The following is a 21769-nucleotide window of genomic DNA, read 5'->3' on the forward strand; positions in this document are numbered from 1 at the left end:
CCTCAGAGATCTCTGTAACCTCCTCCAGCCCTACGACCCTCCGAGATCTCTGTAACCTCCTCCAGCCCTACGACCCTCCGAGATCTCTGTAACCTCCTCCAGCCCTACGACCCTCCGAGATCTCTGTAACCTCCTCCAGCCCTACAACCCCCCGAGATCTCTGTAACCTCCTCCAGCCCTACAACCCTCCGAGATCTCTGTAACCTCCTCCAGCCCTACAACCCTCCGAGATCTCTGTAACCTCCTCCAGCCCTATGACCCGAGATCTCTGTAACCTCCTCAAGCCCTACAACCCTCCGAGATCTCTGTAACCTCCTCCAGCCCTACAACCCTCCGAGATCTCTGTAACCTCCTCCAGCCCTACAACCCTCCGAGATCTCTGTAACCTCCTCCAGCCCTACAACCCCCCGAGATCTCTGTAACCTCCTCCAGCCCTACGACCCTCCGAGATCTCTGTAACCTCCTCCAGCCCTACAACCCTCCGAGATCTCTGTAACCTCCTCCAGCCCCACAACCCTCAGAGATCTCTGTAACCTCCTCCAGCCCTACAACCCTCCGAGATCTCTGTAACCTCCTCCAGCCCTACGACCCTCAGAGATCTCTGTAACCTCCTCCAGCCCTACGACCCTCCGAGATCTCTGTAACCTCCTCCAGCCCTACGACCCTCCGAGATCTCTGTAACCTCCTCCAGCCCTACGACCCTCCGAGATCTCTGTAACCTCCTCCAGCCCTACGACCCTCCGAGATCTCTGTAACCTCCTCCAGCCCTACGACCCTCCGAGATCTCTGTAACCTCCTCCAGCCCTACGACCCTCCGAGATCTCTGTAACCTCCTCCAGCCCTACGACCCTCCGAGATCTCTGTAACCTCCTCCAGCCCTATGACCCGAGATCTCTGTAACCTCCTCCAGCCCTACAACCCTCCGAGATCTCTGTAACCTCCTCCAGCCCTATGACCCGAGATCTCTGTAACCTCCTCCAGCCCTACGACCCTCCGAGATCTCTGTAACCTCCTCCAGCCCTACGACCCTCCGAGATCTCTGTAACTTCCTCCAGCCCTACAACCCTCCGAGATCTCTGTAACCTCCTCCAGCCCTATGACCCGAGATCTCTGTAACCTCCTCCAGCCCTACAACCCTCCGAGATCTCTGTAACCTCCTCCAGCCCTATGACCCGAGATCTCTGTAACCTCCTCCAGCCCTACGACCCTCCGAGATCTCTGTAACCTCCTCCAGCCCTACGACCCTCCAAGATCTCTGCAACCTCCTCCAATTCAGGCCTCTTGTACATCCCCCATTTCCTTCGCTCCACCATTGGCGGCCGTGCCTTCAGCTGCCTGGGCCCTAAGCTCTGGAATTCCCTCCCTAAACCTCTCCACTTCCCTCACTCTCTCTCTTCCTTTAAGACGCTCCTTAAAACCTACCTCTTTGACCAAGCTTTTGGTCACCTGTCCTAATATCTCCTTATGTGGCTCGGTGTCAAATTTAGTTTGGTAATCGCTCCTGTGAAGCACCTTGGGACGTTTTACTACATTAAAGACGCTGTATAAATGGGAGTTGTTGTAATGTTCTATCATTGTTGGGGTGTTACTGACAGGAGGAGTCCCCCTGTTGTAATGTTCTATCATTGTCATTTTTTTACACAGTGAGTTGTGATGATCTGGAACTCACTGCCTGAACGGGCGGTGGAAGCAGATTCAATAATAACTTTCAAAAGGGAATTGGATAAATACTTGAAGGGAAAAAATTTACAGGGTTAAGGGGAAAGAGGAGGGGAATGGGACTAATTGGATAGCTCTTTCAAAGAGCTGGCACAGGCACGATGGGCCGAATGGCCTCTTTCTGTGCAGTAAGATTGTATGATTCTATTGGTGAAAGAAACGAGGTTAGTATTTATAAACCTGGCAAGTTTTTCAGAGCACTTGATATAATATAAATCAGGTCTGTAGTGAAAAATAAGAAGCATTTCAGCAAAGTGCTGCGTTAAAAGGAATCTCAGTGAACACAAAGGATCTGTACTTTGTAAACAGCAGTGAATAATGGGACCTGCTCATCAGGGAATTGAAATGTGGTTAAACCTGCCAAAGGCACTTGTTCTCACTGGGATCCACACAATAGAATAGGAGCCTCTCGGCTGTTGTCTTGGGTCCAGTGGGAGCCAGGCAGCACCGAGGACAATCGAGTGGATATGGTCTTTGTACAATGAGGGGCCGCACACTCACTCACTCACATTCCCACTGTGGTTTAACACTCTCAGTACTTCAAAACTGTACCTTCCCCGGCACAGAGGTACCCAGTCAAGCTTACCATTGGTGAACAAGTACTGAGGCACACTGTGCAGGTACGCTCTGTCCAGTCTCTCCTCAGACCACAGGTGTCCAACCCAGGCCGAAATCACCCTCTCCCCAGTCCCCACATATCCCACCCAGGCCGAAGTCACCCTCTCCCCAGTCCCCACATATCCCACCCAGGCCGAAGTCACCCTCTCCCCAGTCCCCACATATCCCACCCAGTCCGAAGTCACCCTCTCCCCAGTCCCCACATATCCCACCCAGTCCCAACTCACTCTCCTCAGTCCCCAAATATCCCACCCAGTCCGGAGTCACCCTCTCCCCAGTCCCCACATAGCCCACCCAGTCCAAAGTCACCCTCTCCCCAGTCCCCACATATCCCACCCAGTCCCAACTCACTCTCCTCAGTCCCCAAATATCCCACCCAGTCCGGAGTCACCCTCTCCCCAGTCCCCACATAGCCCACCCAGTCCAAAGTCACCCTCTCCCCAGTCCCCACATATCCCACCCAGTCCCAACTCTCTCTCCTCAGTCCCCAAATATCCCACCCAGTCCCAACTCTCTCTCCTCAGTCCCCACATATCCCACCCAGTCCCAACTCTCTCTCCTCAGTCCCCACATATCCCACCCAGTCCCAGCTCACTCTCCTCAGTCCCCACATATCCCACCCAGTCCCAACTCTCTCTCTTCAGTCGCCACATATCCCACCCAGTCCCAACTCTCTCTCCTCAGTCCCCACATATCCCACCCAGTCCCAACTCTCTCTCCTCAGTCCCCACATATCCCACCCAGTCCCAACTCTCTCTCCTCAGTCCCCACATATCCCACCCAGTCCCAACTCTCTCTCCTCAGTCCCCACATATCCCACCCAGTCCCAACTCTCTCTCCCCATCCCCACATATCCCACCCAGTCCCAACTCTCTCTCCTCAGTCCCCACATATCCCACCCAGTCCCACTCTCTCTCCCCATCCCCACATATCCCACCCAGTCCCAACTCTCTCTCCTCAGTCCCCACATATCCCACCCAGTCCCAACTCTCTCTCCTCAGTCCCCACATATCCCACCCAGTCCCAACTCTCTCTCCTCAGTCCCCACATATCCCACCCAGTCCCAACTCTCTCTCCCCATCCCCACATATCCCACCCAGTCCCAACTCTCTCTCCTCAGTCCCCACATATCCCACCCAGTCCCACTCTCTCTCCTCAGTCCCCACATATCCCACCCAGTCCCAACTCTCTCTCCTCAGTCCCCACATATCCCACCCAGTCCCAACTCTCTCTCCTCAGTCCCCACATATCCCACCCAGTCCCAACTCTCTCTCCTCAGTCCCCACATATCCCACCCAGTCCCAACTCTCTCTCCCCATCCCCACATATCCCACCCAGTCCCAACTCTCTCTCCCCATCCCCACATATCCCACCCAGTCCCAACTCTCTCTCCCCATCCCCACATATCCCACCCAGTCCCAACTCTCTCTCCCCATCCCCACATATCCCACCCAGTCCCAACTCTCTCTCCTCAGTCCCCACATATCCCACCCAGTCCCAACTCTCTCTCCCCATCCCCACATATCCCACCCAGTCCCAACTCTCTCTCCCCATCCCCACATATCCCACCCAGTCCCAACTCTCTCTCCCCATCCCCACATATCCCACCCAGTCCCAACTCTCTCTCCCCATCCCCACATATCCCACCCAGTCCCAACTCTCTCTCCTCAGTCCCCACATATCCCACCCAGTCCCAACTCTCTCTCCTCAGTCCCCACATATCCCACCCAGTCCCAACTCTCTCTCCTCAGTCCCCACATATCCCACCCAGTCCCAACTCTCTCTCCTCAGTCCCCACATATCCCACCCAGTCCCAACTCTCTCTCCTCAGTCCCCACATATCCCACCCAGTCCCAACTCTCTCTCCCCATCCCCACATATCCCACCCAGTCCCAACTCTCTCTCCTCAGTCCCCACATATCCCACCCAGTCCCAACTCTCTCTCCTCAGTCCCCACATATCCCACCCAGTCCCAACTCTCTCTCCTCAGTCCCCACATATCCCACCCAGTCACAACTCTCTCTCCCCATCCCCACATATCCCACCCAGTCCCAACTCTCTCTCCCCATCCCCACATATCCCACCCAGTCCCAACTCTCTCTCCCCATCCCCACATATCCCACCCAGTCCCAACTCTCTCTCCTCAGTCCCCACATATCCCACCCAGTCCCAACTCTCTCTCCCCATCCCCACATATCCCACCCAGTCCCAACTCTCTCTCCCCATCCCCACATATCCCACCCAGTCCCAACTCTCTCTCCTCAGTCCCCACATATCCCACCCAGTCCCAACTCTCTCTCCTCAGTCCCCACATATCCCACCCAGTCCCAACTCTCTCTCCCCATCCCCACATATCCCACCCAGTCCCAACTCTCTCTCCTCAGTCCCCACATATCCCACCCAGTCCCAACTCTCTCTCCTCAGTCCCCACATATCCCACCCAGTCCCAACTCTCTCTCCTCAGTCCCCACATATCCCACCCAGTCCCAACTCTCTCTCCTCAGTCCCCACATATCCCACCCAGTCCCAACTCTCTCTCCCCATCCCCACATATCCCACCCAGTCCCAACTCTCTCTCCTCAGTCCCCACATATCCCACCCAGTCCCAACTCTCTCTCCCCATCCCCACATATCCCACCCAGTCCCAACTCTCTCTCCCCATCCCCACATATCCCACCCAGTCCCAACTCTCTCTCCCCATCCCCACATATCCCACCCAGTCCCAACTCTCTCTCCTCAGTCCCCACATATCCCACCCAGTCCCAACTCTCTCTCCCCATCCCCACATATCCCACCCAGTCCCAACTCTCTCTCCTCAGTCCCCACATATCCCACCCAGTCCCAACTCTCTCTCCTCAGTCCCCACATATCCCACCCAGTCCCAACTCTCTCTCCTCAGTCCCCACATATCCCACCCAGTCCCAACTCTCTCTCCTCAGTCCCCACATATCCCACCCAGTCCCAACTCTCTCTCCTCAGTCCCCACATATCCCACCCAGTCCCAACTCTCTCTCCTCAGTCCCCACATATCCCACCCAGTCCCAACTCTCTCTCCCCATCCCCACATATCCCACCCAGTCCCAACTCTCTCTCCTCAGTCCCCACATATCCCACCCAGTCCCAACTCTCTCTCCTCAGTCCCCACATATCCCACCCAGTCCCAACTCTCTCTCCTCAGTCCCCACATATCCCACCCAGTCCCAACTCTCTCTCCCCATCCCCACATATCCCACCCAGTCCCAACTCTCTCTCCCCATCCCCACATATCCCACCCAGTCCCAACTCTCTCTCCCCATCCCCACATATCCCACCCAGTCCCAACTCTCTCTCCTCAGTCCCCACATATCCCACCCAGTCCCAACTCTCTCTCCCCATCCCCACATATCCCACCCAGTCCCAACTCTCTCTCCCCATCCCCACATATCCCACCCAGTCCCAACTCTCTCTCCTCAGTCCCCACATATCCCACCCAGTCCCAACTCTCTCTCCTCAGTCCCCACATATCCCACCCAGTCCCAACTCTCTCTCCCCATCCCCACATATCCCACCCAGTCCCAACTCTCTCTCCTCAGTCCCCACATATCCCACCCAGTCCCAACTCTCTCTCCTCAGTCCCCACATATCCCACCCAGTCCCAACTCTCTCTCCTCAGTCCCCACATATCCCACCCAGTCCCAACTCTCTCTCCTCAGTCCCCACATATCCCACCCAGTCCCAACTCTCTCTCCCCATCCCCACATATCCCACCCAGTCCCAACTCTCTCTCCTCAGTCCCCACATATCCCACCCAGTCCCAACTCTCTCTCCCCATCCCCACATATCCCACCCAGTCCCAACTCTCTCTCCCCATCCCCACATATCCCACCCAGTCCCAACTCTCTCTCCCCATCCCCACATATCCCACCCAGTCCCAACTCTCTCTCCTCAGTCCCCACATATCCCACCCAGTCCCAACTCTCTCTCCCCATCCCCACATATCCCACCCAGTCCCAACTCTCTCTCCCCATCCCCACATATCCCACCCAGTCCCAACTCTCTCTCCTCAGTCCCCACATATCCCACCCAGTCCCAACTCTCTCTCCTCAGTCCCCACATATCCCACCCAGTCCCAACTCTCTCTCCTCAGTCCCCACATATCCCACCCAGTCCCAACTCTCTCTCCTCAGTCCCCACATATCCCACCCAGTCCCAACTCTCTCTCCCCATCCCCACATATCCCACCCAGTCCCAACTCTCTCTCCTCAGTCCCCACATATCCCACCCAGTCCCAACTCTCTCTCCTCAGTCCCCAAATATCCCACCCAGTCCCAACTCTCTCTCCCCATCCCCACATATCCCACCCAGTCCCAACTCTCTCTCCTCAGTCCCCACATATCCCACCCAGTCCCAACTCTCTCTCCCCATCCCCACATATCCCACCCAGTCCCAACTCTCTCTCCTCAGTCCCCACATATCCCACCCAGTCCCAACTCTCTCTCCCCATCCCCACATATCCCACCCAGTCCCAACTCTCTCTCCCCATCCCCACATATCCCACCCAGTCCCAACTCTCTCTCCCCATCCCCACATATCCCACCCAGTCCCAACTCTCTCTCCCCATCCCCACATATCCCACCAAGTCCCAACTCTCTCTCCTCAGTCCCCACATATCCCACCAAGTCCCAACTCTCTCTCTTCAGTCCCCACATATCCCACCCAGTCCCAACTCTCTCTCCTCAGTCCCCACATATCCCACCAAGTCCCAACTCTCTCTCCCCATCCCCACATATCCCACCCAGTCCCACTCTCTCTCCTCAGTCCCCACATATCCCACCCAGTCCCAACTCTCTCCCCTCAGTCCCCACATATCCCACCCAGTCCCAACTCTCTCTCCTCAGTCCCCACATATCCCACCCAGTCCCAACTCTCTCTCCTCAGTCCCCACATATCCCACCCAGTCCCAACTCTCTCTCCTCAGTCCCCACATATCCCACCCAGTCCCAACTCTCTCTCCTCAGTCCCCACATATCCCACCCGGTCCCAACTCTCTCTCCCCATCCCCACATATCCCACCCAGTCCCAACTCTCTCTCCTCAGTCCCCACATATCCCACCCAGTCCCAACTCTCTCTCCTCAGTCCCCACATATCTCACCCAGTCCCAACTCTCTCTCCCCAGTCCCCACATATCCCACCCAGTCCCAACTCTCTCTCCTCAGTCCCCAAATATCCCACCCAGTCCCAACTCTCTCTCCTCAGTCCCCACATATCCCACCCAGTCCCAACTCTCTCTCCTCAGTCCCCAAATATCCCACCCAGTCCCAACTCTCTCTCCTCAGTCCCCACATATCCCACCCAGTCCCAACTCTCTCTCCTCAGTCCCCAAATATCCCACCCAGTCCCAACTCTCTCTCCTCAGTCCCCACATATCCCACCCAGTCCCAACTCTCTCTCCTCAGTCCCCACATATCCCACCCAGTCCCAACTCTCTCTCCTCAGTCCCCAAATATCCCACCCAGTCCCAACTCTCTCTCCTCAGTCCCCACATATCTCACCCAGTCCCAACTCTCTCTCCCCAGTCCCCACATATCCCACCCAGTCCCAACTCTCTCTCCTCAGTCCCCAAATATCCCACCCAGTCCCAACTCTCTCTCCTCAGTCCCCACATATCCCACCCAGTCCCAACTCTCTCTCCCCATCCCCACATATCCCACCCAGTCCCAACTCTCTCTCCTCAGTCCCCACATATCCCACCCAGTCCCAGCTCTCTCTCCTCAGTCCCCACATATCCCACCCAGTCCCAACTCTCTCTCCCCATCCCCACATATCCCACCCAGTCCCAACTCTCTCTCCTCAGTCCCCAAATATCCCACCCAGTCCCAACTCTCTCTCCTCAGTCCCCACATATCCCACCCAGTCCCAACTCTCTCTCCTCAGTCCCCAAATATCCCACCCAGTCCCAACTCTCTCTCCTCAGTCCCCACATATCCCACCCAGTCCCAACTCTCTCTCCTCAGTCCCCACATATCCCACCCAGTCCCAACTCTCTCTCCTCAGTCCCCACATATCCCACCCAGTCCCAACTCTCTCTCCTCAGTCCCCACATATCCCACCCAGTCCCAACTCTCTCTCCTCAGTCCCCAAATATCCCACCCAGTCCCAACTCTCTCTCCTCAGTCCCCACATATCCCACCCAGTCCCAACTCTCTCTCCTCAGTCCCCACATATCCCACCCAGTCCCACTGTCTCTCCTCAGTCCCCACATATCCCACCCAGTCCCAGCTCACTCTCCTCAGTCCCCACATATCCCACCCAGTCCCAACTCTCTCTCCTCAGTCCCCACATATCCCACCCAGTCCCAACTCTCTCTCCTCAGTCCCCACATATCCCACCCAGTCCCAACTCTCTCTCCTCAGTCCCCACATATCCCACCCAGTCCCAACTCTCTCTCCTCAGTCCCCACATATCCCACCCAGTCCCAACTCTCTCTCCTCAGTCCCCACATATCCCACCCAGTCCCAACTCTCTCTCCCCATCCCCACATATCCCACCCAGTCCCAACTCTCTCTCCTCAGTCCCCACATATCCCACCCAGTCCCACTCTCTCTCCTCAGTCCCCACATATCCCACCCAGTCCCAACTCTCTCTCCTCAGTCCCCACATATCCCACCCAGTCCCAACTCTCTCTCCTCAGTCCCCACATATCCCACCCAGTCCCAACTCTCTCTCCTCAGTCCCCACATATCCCACCCAGTCCCAACTCTCTATCCTCAGTCCCCACATATCCCACCCAGTCCCAACTCTCTCTCCTCAGTCCCCACATATCCCACCCAGTCCCAACTCTCTCTCCTCAGTCCCCACATATCCCACCCAGTCCCACTCTCTCTCCTCAGTCCCCAAATATCCCACCCAGTCCCAACTCTCTCTCCTCAGTCCCCACATATCCCACCCAGTCCCAACTCTCTCTCCTCAGTCCCCACATATCCCACCCAGTCCCAACTCTCTCTCCTCAGTCCCCACATATCCCACCCAGTCCCAACTCTCTCTCCTCAGTCCCCACATATCCCACCCAGTCCCAACTCTCTCTCCCCATCCCCACATATCCCACCCAGTCCCAACTCTCTCTCCCCAGTCCCCACATATCCCACCCAGTCCCACTGTCTCTCCCCAGTCCCCACATATCCCACCCAGTCCCAACTCTCTCTCCTCAGTCCCCACATATCCCACCCAGTCCCACTCTCTCTCTTCAGTCCCCACATATCCCACCCAGTCCCACTCTCTCTCCTCAGTCCCCACATATCCCACCCAGTCCCAACTCTCTCTCCCCATCCCCACATATCCCACCCAGTCCCAACTCTCTCTCCTCAGTCCCCACATATCTCACCCAGTCCCAACTCTCTCTCCTCAGTCCCCACATATCCCACCCAGTCCCAACTCTCTCTCCTCAGTCCCCACATATCCCACCCAGTCCCAACTCTCTCTCCCCATCCCCACATATCCCACCCAGTCCCAACTCTCTCTCCTCAGTCCCCACATATCCCACCCAGTCCCAAGTCTCTCTCTTCAGTCCCCACATATCCCACCCAGTCCCAACTCTCTCTCCTCAGTCCCCACATATCCCACCCAGTCCCAACTCTCTCTCTTCAGTCCCCACATATCCCACCCAGTCCCAACTCTCTCTCCTCAGTCCCCACATATCCCACCCAGTCCCAACTCTCTCTCCTCAGTCCCCACATATCCCACCCAGTCCCAACTCTCTCTCCTCAGTCCCCACATATCCCACCCAGTCCCAACTCTCTCTCCTCAGTCCCCACATATCCCACCCAGTCCCAACTCTCTCTCCCCATCCCCACATATCCCACCCAGTCCCAACTCTCTCTCCTCAGTCCCCACATATCCCACCCAGTCCCACTCTCTCTCCCCAGTCCCCACATATTCCACCCAGTCCCACTCTCTCTCCTCAGTCCCCACATATCTCACCCAGTCCCAACTCTCTCTCCTCAGTCCCCACATATCCCACCCAGTCCCAACTCTCTCTCCCCATCCCCACATATCCCACCCAGTCCCAACTCTCTCTCCTCAGTCCCCACATATCCCACCCAGTCCCAACTCTCTCTCCTCAGTCCCCACATATCTCACCCAGTCCCAACTCTCTCTCCCCAGTCCCCACATATCCCACCCAGTCCCAACTCTCTCTCCTCAGTCCCCACATATCCCACCCAGTCCCAACTCTCTCTCCCCATCCCCACATATCCCACCCAGTCCCAACTCTCTCTCCTCTCTCCCCACATATCCCACCAAGTCCCATCTCTCTCTCCCCATCCCCACATATCCCACCCAGTCCCAACTCTCTCTCCTCAGTCCCCACATATCCCACCCAGTCCCACTCTCTCTCCCCATCCCCACATATCCCACCCAGTCCCAACTCTCTCTCCTCAGTCCCCACATATCCCACCCAGTCCCAACTCTCTCTCTCCTCAGTCCCCACATATCCCACCCAGTCCCAGCTCACTCTCCTCAGTCCCCACATATCCCACCCAGTCCCAACTCTCTCTACTCAGTCCCCACATATCCCACCCAGTCCCAACTCTCTCTCTTCAGTCCCCACATATCCCACCCAGTCCCAACTCTCTCTCCTCAGTCCCCACATATCCCACCCAGTCCCAACTCTCTCTCCCCATCCCCACATATCCCACCCAGTCCCAACTCTCTCTCCTCAGTCCCCACATATCCCACCCAGTCCCAACTCTCTCTCCCCATCCCCACATATCCCACCCAGTCCCACTCTCTCTCCTCAGTCCCCACATATCCCACCCAGTCCCAACTCTCTCTCCTCAGTCCCCACATATCCCACCCAGTCCCAACTCTCTCTCCTCAGTCCCCACATATCCCACCAAGTCCCAGCTCACTCTCTTCAGTCCCCACATAGAGATAATGATGTTGGTCTTTAACGAGTAAATGTGAGTGGGATGGAAGGGGACCCAGGACAGAAGAACTGGGAGATCGAACAGTGGGCCCGGACTGGGACAAATTTAAATACAAGATGCGGCAGGTTTGGGGGGATACACTTAGCCCATGGGAGTACATCAAATGCAGGACTTCCATGGATAAATAGAGAGGGTAGAACAAAGAGACCTGTGATAGATAGCGGGGGGAACGTATTGGAGACAACGTAGAAATATAAAAAGTATAGAAGGGCAACCAAAGGGAGATTGGGAAGTAAGGGGAATATGAAAGGAGACTGGTGTCCACATAAAGGGAAATACTGGGAGATTTTATAAACATATCAGTAAAACGATGGTCAACGAAAGGGTGGGAGCACGTAGAGAGGAAGGGCCATCTTGTACTGAGAACGAGCAATGTGAGAGATGATGACTATTTCAGCTCAGTTTTACAGAGGAAGGTGACAGACTTGCAACATCTGAGGGGCTTATGGGAGAGAGAAATATTCAAAAGGAAACTGCATTAGAATCGGATATAAATAGGGCCAGATGGGCCCATCCCATAATACTGAAGGAGGTTGGGGACGAGACAGGAATTGAGCCAAAAGTCCTAAAGCCTGACATGGGTCACTCCCTGTTCAAGAAAGGGTACAGGATGACCATGAAAGTACGGCCCAGTTAGTGTCCCCTCAGTTGTCGGGTAATTTCTCGAGTCTATATCAGAGAATAAAATGAGCCATTCAGCATGGATTTATAAAGGGCAGGTCATGCTTAGCTGGTTTATTTGAAAATTTTGAGGAGGTCACAGGGTGTATAGATAAAGAGGTTGCTGTGGATGGTATATGTGTGGACTTTTAGAAAGCATTCGATAAAGTTCCCCATAAGAGACTTATGAAAATGAAGTAAAGGCGGGTAAATGTTGTGTGTTGGTATTACTGACATGGTACCACGCAGAGAGCGTCAAAAAGGGTAGGCTATTGAAGAGCATGTCGCCACATGGATAGAGAGATGGCCAGGAAACATCAGAACACAGGAAACCCGAGGAGGCCATTCAGCCCCTTCATCCTGTTCCACCATTCAATTCGATCATGATTGATCTGTATCTTAACTCCATTTCCCCGCCTTTGTTCTATTTCCCTCGATACCCTTACCCAATAAAAATCTAGTGATCTCGGTCTTAAAAATTTCACTTGACCCCCAGCATCTACAGCCTTTTGTGGAGAGAGTTCCTGATTTCCACTCCCCTTTGTGTAATGAAGTGCTTCCTGATTTCCCTCCTGAACGGCCTCGCTCTGATTCGAAGATTGTGCTTCCTCGTTCTGTATTCTCCCACCACAGGAAATAGTTTCTCTCTATCTACCCTATCGAATCCTTTAACACTTTGAACTCTTTGATTAGATCACCCCTCAACCTTCTAAACTCAAGGGAATAAAAGCCATGTTTACAACACCTGTCCTTATAATGTAACCCAACAGAAAGCAAAGCGAAGGGTTTTGGATTGGCAGGAAATGGGGAGTAATCAGCTCCACAGATCTGTGCTGGGACATCTTTTGTTTTACATTGAAATCAACGATTTGCAGACAGACACAAGACTGATATTGAAGTTTACTGATGATACCAAATTAGAGGGCATGGCAAACTGTGACAAATCAGATGGACAGGGACACCATTCTAATACTGTGTGTAATGGTTGGATATACAGAGGGACAGGGACACCATTCTAATACTGTGTGTAATGGTTAGATATACAGAGGGACAGGGATACCATTCTAATACTGTGTGTAATGGTTAGATATACAGAGGGACAGGGACACCATTCTAATACTGTGTGTAATGGTTAGATATACAGAGGGACAGGGATACCATTCTAATACTGTGTGTAATGGTTAGATATACAGAGGGACAGGGATACCATTCTAATACTGTGTGTAATGGTTAGATATACAGAGGGACAGGGATACCATCCGAATACTGTGTGTAATGGTTAGATATACAGAGGGACAGGGATACCATCCTAATACTGTGTGTAATGGTTAGATATACAGAGGGACAGGGATACCATCCTAATACTGTGTGTAATGGTTAGATATACAGAGGGACAGGGATACCATCCTAATACTGTGTGTAATGGTTAGATATACAGAGGGACAGGGATACCATCCTAATACTGTGTGTAATGGTTAGATATACAGAGGGACAGGGATACCATTCTAATACTGTGTGTGATGGTTGGATATACAGAGGGACAGGGATACCATTCTAATACTGTGTGTGATGGTTGGATATACAGAGGGACAGGGACACCATTCTAATACTGTGTGTAATGGTTAGATATACAGAGGGACAGGGATACCATTCTAATACTGTGTGTAATGGTTAGATATACAGAGGGACAGGGATACCATCCTAATACTGTGTGTAATGGTTGGATATACAGAGGGACAGGGATACCATCCTAATACTGTGTGTAATGGTTAGATATACAGAGGGACAGGGATACCATTCCAATACTGTGTGTAATGGTTAGATATACAGAGGGACAGGGATACCATTCCAATACTGTGTGTAATGGTTAGATATACAGAGGGACAGGGATACCATCCTAATACTGTGTGTAATGGTTAGATATACAGAGGGACAGGGATACCATTCTAATACTGTGTGTAATGGTTAGATATACAGAGGGACAGGGATACCATTCCAATACTGTGTGCAATGGTTAGATATACAGAGGGACAGGGATACCATTCCAATACTGTGTGTAATGGTTAGATATACAGAGGGACAGGGATACCATTCCAATACTGTGTGTAATGGTTAGATATACAGAGGGACAGGGATACCATTCTAATACTGTGTGTAATGGTTAGATATACAGAGGGACAGGGACACCATTCTAATACTGTGTGTAATGGTTAGATATACAGAGGGACAGGGATACCATCCTAATACTGTGTGTAATGGTTAGATATACAGAGGGACAGGGATACCATTCCAATACTGTGTGTAATGGTTAGATATACAGAGGGACAGGGATACCATTCTAATACTGTGTGTAATGGTTAGATATACAGAGGGACAGGGATACCATTCTAATACTGTGTGTAATGGTTAGATATACAGAGGGACAGGGATACCATCCTAATACTGTGTGTAATGGTTGGATATACAGAGGGACAGGGACACCATTCTAATACTGTGTGTAATGGTTGGATATACAGAGGGACAGGGATACCATCCTAATACTGTGTGTAATGGTTAGATATACAGAGGGACAGGGACACCATCCTAATACTGTGTGTAATGGTTAGATATACAGAGGGACAGGGATACCATTCTAATACTGTGTGTAATGGTTGGATATACAGAGGGACAGGGATACCATTCGAATACTGTGTGTAATGGTTGGATATACAGAGGGACAGGGATACCATTCCAATACTGTGTGTAATGGTTAGATATACAGAGGGACAGGGATACCATTCCAATACTGTGTGTAATGGTTAGATATACAGAGGGACAGGGATACCATTCCAATACTGTGTGTAATGGTTGGATATACAGAGGGACAGGGATACCATTCGAATACTGTGTGTAATGGTTGGATATACAGAGGGACAGGGATACCATTCCAATACTGTGTGTAATGGTTGGATATACAGAGGGACAGGGATACCATTCCAATACTGTGTGTAATGGTTGGATATACAGAGGGACAGGGATACCATTCCAATACTGTGTGTAATGGTTAGATATACAGAGGGACAGGGATACCATTCCAATACTGTGTGTAATGGTTAGATATACAGAGGGACAGGGACACCATTCCAATACTGTGTGTAATGGTTGGATATACAGAGGGACAGGGATACCATTCCAATACTGTGTGTAATGGTTAGATATACAGAGGGACAGGGATACCATTCCAATACTGTGTGTAATGGTTAGATATACAGAGGGACAGGGATACCATTCTAATACTGTGTGTAATGGTTAGATATACAGAGGGACAGGGATACCATTCTAATACTGTGTGTAATGGTTAGATATACAGAGGGACAGGGATACCATTCCAATACTGTGTGTAATGGTTAGATATACAGAGGGACAGGGACACCATCCTAATACTGTGTGTAATGGTTAGATATACAGAGGGACAGGGATACCATTCCAATACTGTGTGTAATGGTTAGATATACAGAGGGACAGGGATACCATTCTAATACTGTGTGTAATGGTTAGATATACAGAGGGACAGGGATACCATTCCAATACTGTGTGTAATGGTTAGATATACAGAGGGACAGGGATACCATCCTAATACTGTGTGTAATGGTTAGATATACAGAGGGACAGGGATACCATCCTAATACTGTGTGTAATGGTTAGATATACAGAGGGACAGGGATACCATTCTAATACTGTGTGTAATGGTTGGATATACAGAGGGACAGGGATACCATTCTAATACTGTGTGTAATGGTTAGATATACAGAGGGACAGGGATACCATCCTAATACTGTGTGTAATGGTTAGATATAGAGAGGGACAGGGATACCATTCTAATACTGTGTGTAATGGTTGGATATACAGAGGGACAGGGATACCATTCTAATACTGTGTGTAATGGTTAGATATACAGAGGGACAGGGATACCATCCTAATACTGTGTGTAATGGTTAGATATACAGAGGGACAGGGATACCATCCTAATACTGTGTGTAATGGTTGGATATACAGAGGGACAGGGACACCATTCTAATACTGTGTGTAATGGTTAGATATACAGAGGGACAGGGACACCATTCTAATACTGTGTGTAATGGTTAGATATACAGAGGGACAGGGATACCATCCTAATACTGTGTGTAATGGTTAGATATAGAGAGGGACAGGGATACCATTCTAATACTGTGTGTAATGGTTAGATATACAGAGGGACAGGGATACCATTCTAATACTGTGTGTAATGGTTAGATATACAGAGGGACAGGGATACCATTCCAATACTGTGTGTAATGGTTAGATATACAGAGGGACAGGGATACCATTCCAATACTGTGTGTAATGGTTAGATATACAGAGGGACAGGGATACCATTCTAATACTGTGTGTAATGGTTGGATATACAGAGGGACAGGGATACCATTCTAATACTGTGTGTAATGGTTAGATATAGAGAGGGACAGGGATACCATTCTAATACTGTGTGTAATGGTTAGATATACAGAGGGACAGGGATACCATTCTAATACTGTGTGTAATGGTTAGATATACAGAGGGACAGGGATACCATCCTAATACTGTGTGTAATGGTTAGATATACAGAGGGACAGGGATACCATTCCAATACTGTGTGTAATGGTTAGATATACAGAGGGACAGGGATACCATCCTAATACTGTGTGTAATGGTTGGATATACAGAGGGACAGGGACACCATCCTAATACTGTGTGTAATGGTTAGATATACAGAGGGACAGGGACACCATCCTAATACTGTGTGTAATGGTTAGATATACAGAGGGACAGGGATACCATTCCAATACTGTGTGTAATGGTTAGATATACACAGGGACAGGGATACCATTCCAATACTGTGTGTAATGGTTAGATATACAGAGGGACAGGGATACCATTCTAATACTGTGTGTGATGGTTGGATATACAGAGGGACAGGGATACCATCCTAATACTGTGTGTAATGGTTAGATATACAGAGGGACAGGGATACCATTCTAATACTGTGTGTAATGGTTAGATATACAGAGGGACAGGGATACCATTCTAATACTGTGTGTAATGGTTGGATATACAGAGGGACAGGGATACCATTCTAATACTGTGTGTAATGGTTAGATATACAGAGGGACAGGGATACCATTCCAATACTGTGTGTAATGGTTAGATATACAGAGGGACAGGGATACCATTCTAATACTGTGTGTGATGGTTGGATATACAGAGGGACAGGGATACCATCCTAATACTGTGTGTAATGGTTAGATATACAGAGGGACAGGGATACCATTCCAATACTGTGTGTAATGGTTAGATATACAGAGGGACAGGGATACCATTCTAATACTGTGTGTGATGGTTGGATATACAGAGGGACAGGGATACCATCCTAATACTGTGTGTAATGGTTAGATATACAGAGGGACAGGGATACCATTCTAATACTGTGTGTAATGGTTAGATATACAGAGGGACAGGGATACCATTCTAATACTGTGTGTAATGGTTGGATATACAGAGGGACAGGGATACCATTCTAATACTGTGTGTAATGGTTAGATATACAGAGGGACAGGGATACCATTCTAATACTGTGTGTAATGGTTAGATATACAGAGGGACAGGGATACCATCCTAATACTGTGTGTAATGGTTAGATATACAGAGGGACAGGGATACCATTCTAATACTGTGTGTAATGGTTAGATATACAGAGGGACAGGGATACCATTCTAATACTGTGTGTGATGGTTGGATATACAGAGGGACAGGGATACCATCCTAATACTGTGTGTAATGGTTAGATATACAGAGGGACAGGGATACCATTCTAATACTGTGTGTAATGGTTAGATATACAGAGGGACAGGGATACCATTCCAATACTGTGTGTAATGGTTAGATATACAGAGGGACAGGGATACCATCCTAATACAGTGTGTAATGGTTAGATATAGAGAGGGACAGGGATACCATTCTAATACTGTGTGTAATGGTTAGATATACAGAGGGACAGGGATACCATCCTAATACTGTGTGTAATGGTTAGATATACAGAGGGACAGGGATACCATTCTAATACTGTGTGTAATGGTTAGATATACAGAGGGACAGGGATACCATTCCAATACTGTGTGTAATGGTTAGATATACAGAGGGACAGGGATACCATTCCAATACTGTGTGTAATGGTTAGATATACAGAGGGACAGGGATACCATCCTAATACTGTGTGTAATGGTTGGATATACAGAGGGACAGGGATACCATTCTAATACTGTGTGTAATGGTTAGATATACAGAGGGACAGGGATACCATTCCAATACTGTGTGTAATGGTTAGATATACAGAGGGACAGGGATACCATTCTAATACTGTGTGTAATGGTTAGATATACAGAGGGACAGGGATACCATTCCAATACTGTGTGTAATGGTTAGATATACAGAGGGACAGGGATACCATCCTAATACTGTGTGTAATGGTTAGATATACAGAGGGACAGGGATACCATTCTAATACTGTGTGTAATGGTTAGATATACAGAGGGACAGGGATACCATTCCAATACTGTGTGTAATGGTTAGATATACAGAGGGACAGGGATACCATTCCAATACTGTGTGTAATGGTTAGATATACAGAGGGACAGGGATACCATCCTAATACTGTGTGTAATGGTTGGATATACAGAGGGACAGGGATACCATTCCAATACTGTGTGTAATGGTTAGATATACAGAGGGACAGGGATACCATTCTAATACTGTGTGTAATGGTTAGATATACAGAGGGACAGGGATACCATTCCAATACTGTGTGTAATGGTTAGATATACAGAGGGACAGGGATACCATCCTAATACTGTGTGTAATGGTTGGATATACAGAGGGACAGGGACACCATCCTAATACTGTGTGTAATGGTTAGATATACACAGGGACAGGGATACCATTCCAATACTGTGTGTAATGGTTAGATATACAGAGGGACAGGGATACCATTCTAATACTGTGTGTGATGGTTGGATATACAGAGGGACAGGGATACCATTCTAATACTGTGTGTAATGGTTAGATATACAGAGGGACAGGGATACCATTCTAATACTGTGTGTAATGGTTAGATATACAGAGGGACAGGGATACCATCCTAATACTGTGTGTAATGGTTAGATATAGAGAGGGACAGGGATACCATCCTAATACAGTGTGTAATGGTTAGATATAGAGAGGGACAGGGATACCATCCTAATACTGTGTGTAATGGTTAGATATACAGAGGGACAGGGATACCATTCCAATACTGTGTGTAATGGTTAGATATAGAGAGGGACAGGGATACCATCCTAATACTGTGTGTAATGGTTAGATATAGAGAGGGACAGGGATACCATCCTAATACAGTGTGTAATGGTTAGATATAGAGAGGGACAGGGATACCATCCTAATACTGTGTGTAATGGTTAGATATACAGAGGGACAGGGATACCATTCCAATACTGTGTGTAATGGTTAGATATACAGAGGGACAGGGATACCATTCTAATACTGTGTGTAATGGTTGGATATACAGAGGGACAGGGATACCATTCCAATACTGTGTGTAATGGTTAGATATACAGAGGGACAGGGATACCATTCTAATACTGTGTGTAATGGTTAGATATACAGAGGGACAGGGATACCATTCTAATACTGTGTGTAATGGTTAGATATACAGAGGGACAGGGATACCATCCTAATACTGTGTGTAATGGTAAGATATACAGAGGGACAGGGATACCATTCTAATACTGTGTGTAATGGTTAGATATACAGAGGGACAGGGATACCATTCTAATACTGTGTGTAATGGTTAGATATACAGAGGGACAGGGATACCATTCCAATACTGTGTGTAATGGTTAGATATACAGAGGGACAGGGATACCATTCTAATACTGTGTGTAATGGTTAGATATACAGAGGGACAGGGATACCATCCTAATACTGTGTGTAATGGTTGGATATACAGAGGGACAGGGATACCATTCTAATACTGTGTGTAATGGTTAGATATACAGAGGGACAGGGATACCATTCTAATACTGTGTGTAATGGTTAGATATACAGAGGGACAGGGATACCATTCTAATACTGTGTGTAATGGTTGGATATACAGAGGGACAGGGACACCATTCTAATACTGTGTGTAATGGTTAGATATACAGAGGGACAGGGATACCATTCTAATACTGTGTGTAATGGTTGGATATACAGAGGGACAGGGATACCATTCTAATACTGTGTGTAATGGTTAGATATACAGAGGGACAGGGATACCATTCTAATACTGTGTGTAATGGTTAGATATACAGAGGGACAGGGATACCATCCTAATACTGTGTGTAATGGTTGGATATACAGAGGGACAGGGACACCATTCTAATACTGTGTGTAATGGTTAGATATACAGAGGGACAGGGATACCATTCCAATACTGTGTGTAATGGTTGGATATACAGAGGGACAGGGATACCATTCTAATACTGTGTGTAATGGTTGGATATACAGAGGGACAGGGACACCATTCTAATACTGTGTGTAATGGTTAGATATACAGAGGGACAGGGATACCATTCTAATACTGTGTGTAATGGTTGGATATACAGAGGGACAGGGATACCATTCTAATACTGTGTGTAATGGTTAGATATACAGAGGGACAGGGATACCATTCTAATACTGTGTGTAATGGTTAGATATACAGAGGGACAGGGATACCATTCTAATACTGTGTGTAATGGTTGGATATACAGAGGGACAGGGACACCATTCTAATACTGTGTGTAATGGTTAGATATACAGAGGGACAGGGATACCATTCTAATACTGTGTGTAATGGTTAGATATACAGAGGGACAGGGATACCATTCTAATACTGTGTGTAATGGTTAGATATACAGAGGGACAGGGATACCATTCTAATACTGTGTGTAATGGTTGGATATACAGAGGGACAGGGACACCATTCTAATACTGTGTGTAATGGTTAGATATACAGAGGGACAGGGATACCATTCCAATACTGTGTGTAATGGTTAGATATACAGAGGGACAGGGATACCATTCTAATACTGTGTGTAATGGTTAGATATACAGACGGACAGGGACACCATTCTAATACTGTGTGTAATGGTTAGATATACAGAGGGACAGGGACACCATCCTAATACTGTGTGTAATGGTTTGATATACAGAGGGACAGGGATACCATTCCAATACTGTGTGTAATGGTTAGATATACAGAGGGACAGGGATACCATCCTAATACTGTGTGTGATGGTTAGATATACAGAGGGACAGGGACACCATTCTAATACTGTGTGTAATGGTTAGATATACAGAGGGACAGGGATACCATTCTAATACTGTGTGTGATGGTTGGATATACAGAGGGACAGGGATACCATTCTAATACTGTGTGTAATGGTTAGATATACAGAGGGACAGGGATACCATTCTAATACTGTGTGTAATGGTTAGATATACAGAGGGACAGGGACACCATTCTAATACTGTGTGTGATGGTTGGATATACAGAGGGACAGGGATACCATCCTAATACTGTGTGTAATGGTTAGATATACAGAGGGACAGGGATACCATCCTAATACTGTGTGTAATGGTTGGATATACAGAGGGACAGGGATACCATTCCAATACTGTGTGTAATGGTTAGATATACAGAGGGACAGGGATACCATTCTAATACTGTGTGTAATGGTTA

At 49.2% G+C, this 21769-nt stretch overlaps 1 protein-coding gene across 1 annotated transcript in view; it reads left to right on the plus strand.

The window, feature by feature from the left end:
* The window catches only part of LOC137311571 (oxysterols receptor LXR-alpha-like), a gene marked incomplete at its 5' end in the record, with an annotated part of 94443 nt that overhangs the window by 19538 nt on the left and 53136 nt on the right, over window positions 1-21769 (plus strand). The window lies entirely within an intron of this gene.

The sequence above is a fragment of the Heptranchias perlo genome, unplaced genomic scaffold (assembly GCF_035084215.1).
Source record: "Heptranchias perlo isolate sHepPer1 unplaced genomic scaffold, sHepPer1.hap1 HAP1_SCAFFOLD_360, whole genome shotgun sequence".
In the NCBI taxonomy this organism is placed as follows: Eukaryota; Metazoa; Chordata; class Chondrichthyes; order Hexanchiformes; family Hexanchidae; genus Heptranchias; species Heptranchias perlo.